The following is a 3,213-nucleotide window of genomic DNA, read 5'->3' on the forward strand; positions in this document are numbered from 1 at the left end:
TTTTAACATATAATCAAACAGGACATTTCTTCTGATTTATTTCTATGACGTTGTCAAAGACCCCACACGCAATCATGTTATCCGTGGTGGGCAAAGCCACAGCAAAGCATATTTCTGCTCTCAGGTTCCTGGTTTTAATCAGCGAATAATGATCAGCACACTCCTGGTCAGGGGACAGGTCAAAGGCAAATAAGGTGTACCCCAGAGCAAACTCCTCACGGTTGATTATCAGGGCCCAGTCTTTCGTATGTTTACCAGCTGTCTGTACCACCTGCATGTATTCTCTCACACAGTTATCGTTCTCAAAATCTGGTTGTAGGGGCTTTGCCAGGGTTTGTTCTTTATCGACATAGAGGGCCACAAAATTAATATTGTAATGTTTAAAGTTAAAGGGGTTCTTAGAATAATTCCTGCTAAAGGCATCTTTATCTATGAACCCGATGACGATGAGTTTGGGCAGCTGCCCCAGAAACAGATTCTCCTGGTTGCTGACGCGGCTGCCAGCAGGAATTCTAAACACTTTCATACCCACGTGGTCTACGGGGTATTTAGCATTGGCTGTAAGCAAGGCCTCCGTGTGGCCAAGTAGGACGTCCAGTGCTACCTTCGTTTTTTTCACAAAAAGTGAGGCAGGTGTGATTTTTATTTTACAGGGGCTAGCCGCTGTGGTACCCGTCAAGCAGAAGGCATCTTTGCTGCGTGTCAGCTTAATTTTCACATCCACACCATTCAGCAAGTTTTTCTTGAAAAAACAAATTGCTATGGAGATGACCAAACAGCTCTATCTTTTTGCTCCAGTCTGTCAGGTTTGCCCGTCTCTGAAACCCCTGATTATCACCATCCTGCACAAATGTTTCATGATGGCCGGGGATATCTTTGTAAAACAGGCCAGCAGAAAATTGTGTGGCGAGGGTGTCATCGCTGTAGTTGAGAACCGATTCGATGAAAGCTTGGTAGAGGTAACAGTTGTTGCTCTGACTTATCAGACGGTCTCCCAGAGTGACATCCAGCTGACTGAAGACAGAGGCTAGTGGGTAATTCACCAAACCCACCACTGCCCCAGCATGAAGATCAGTTACATCGCCTTTTACAATCTTGCAGCAAAGGTACAGCAGTGTATTGTTCAAATCCATGTAATCTTCGCCATTCCCCGCTATGAAAAAGTCAAGGGGGCTGGACTCAGTAATAGCCAAGAGCAGGGGGATCTCAACATGAGGGTTTTCTCAATGCAGGTCTGTGTAGGGGCTATTTGAAACACATCCAGTTCAGATTTGGTGCATTCTTCGGACCCGCAGTGAACACAGGCCATGGCAGTTAAAATATATTTCTGTTTCCTCCAGGAGAGCGCCCTTCTTTCCCCCAGGCTGCTTCTTGGTTTTTCGTGTCTGGCTGCCCCGTCGACTTACCCTCTTCTTTTTAAGGGGTTGAGGAGTTCCTGCACGTCCAGAGTCTGTTGCATCTCTCTTTCTTTTAAGGCTCTTTCTTTGGATATACATGAGACCGGACCCCTCCTGCTTTGCCAGCTTAACTACCTTATCTAGGACAGCTCAGGAGACACAACCAATCACATCTTTGGCTATGTTTTGTGCCGCATTTTTAGTGTGGGGATTAATAATCTCCAGACCCCTTCTCAAAAGCAGAACAGCTTTTCTAAAGAGGCTGCGAAATATGCCTCCCACACCAGCCCCGTATATCATGGGCACCCCCTGATATCCAGGAAGACCATACCCAGCCTGGGCTTTATAATAATTTCTGTACAAATTAGGGTCCCCATAGTTTTTTACATCACCATCATGCTTTTACTTATTTTAAAATCTCAAAGTCTTCCAGGGATGTAGGTGAAGCTTAATGATCACCTTGCCAAAGCGAAATGAGATGTGTTTGTTCTGATCTATCTTTATTTCAATGCTGATTATGTCAATGTGGTGCTGGCTGATAGGGACATAATGTGGATTGTCATATGTGATGGTAACAAACTCGTTGTTGCTCCCATGGATAGGGACGCAGTACAGCAAAGGTACTGAAAACTCCCCAACAAGCTGATGTTCCATACAGCGAATTGAACCCACTGGTAATATCAGCAGGGAAGGGTTTTTTTTAGCAGAGACTCCGGGTAGCATTTCCAAAATATAGGTTAGCTCACCATGAGTATAAAAACCAAAAGAGTTATCTTTGGATTTGTCTCACTTTCCCGAATGCTCGGTCATAGCGCATAACTAGTTTGAGCGGAGCAGGATTGGTGGTAATTGTATTGTTTATAAGATCCAGTAATTCTATGATGGTTGTATAATACCCCCGAGGCAGGCCGTACCATTTTTTAGTCCCAGAAATGATTTTGAAAGACGTGTCTTTGTTGATGTTGTTCCAGCTGTGCAGGTATTGCATTTCTGCTAACCCTATCTCCCAGTTCCCCAGCAGATCCAGAGTTTTAACCAGTTGTATGGTAAAACTTGAGCTGGTGTTCTGCAGAAAAATGCTGGAACATGGATTGCTGGGCAAAGTAATGTAAAAGTCGCCATCACACATCTTGGTCTTCGGCCTGAGGTACCCCTATATGTTACAAACTTAGTAGGCTTCCATCCAGCTGTTAAATTTAGACTGCCACCCCAACCATTTCACCAACAACCACTTCTTTCTTCCCTTTCCTTTCGTTGCTAGAACTTTTTCAACCCTTTAAGCTCTGTCCTGTTTGGGGTTCACTTTTTGTAGTTCTTCAGGGTAGAAAGAACCCTCAATAGGTTCATCTTTGTAATCTTTTAGGCGGTATACAGGCATCTGCACATGTCTAAGGACTTCATCCACTATGAAAAGCTCATCGGTGAATGTTTGTTCATAACCTTTATCAAACCTCCCTTTGGTCCTACACACTCTCATGTGGTCTCCTTTTCTAACACGGGTGCTGCTGGTTTTATTTTGAAATAGCCCCTGTACACGGTTTTCCACACCCTTTGAGAGTTCGAGAAGTTCACATCAACAGGCCTGATGCGGATAGTTCTGTGAAAACTGTGGTTGTAGCTCTTTATAAACTCTGGTAACACATCAATGTAGTGAAAGGTGTTGCGGGCTGTAAAATACTTCCACATATTTGATTTTAATGATGTGTTAAACCTCTCTACCACCGCTGCTTTTACTTCACTATTCATCACAAAATGGTGAATATTATACTGTTTTAACAGCTTATTATTTAAGCTGCTTTAAAGACTTATTTAAAAA

Source organism: Gavialis gangeticus, unplaced genomic scaffold, assembly GCF_001723915.1.
Source record: "Gavialis gangeticus isolate Ggan-Ray unplaced genomic scaffold, GavGan_comp1, whole genome shotgun sequence".
Classification (NCBI taxonomy): Eukaryota; Metazoa; Chordata; order Crocodylia; family Gavialidae; genus Gavialis; species Gavialis gangeticus.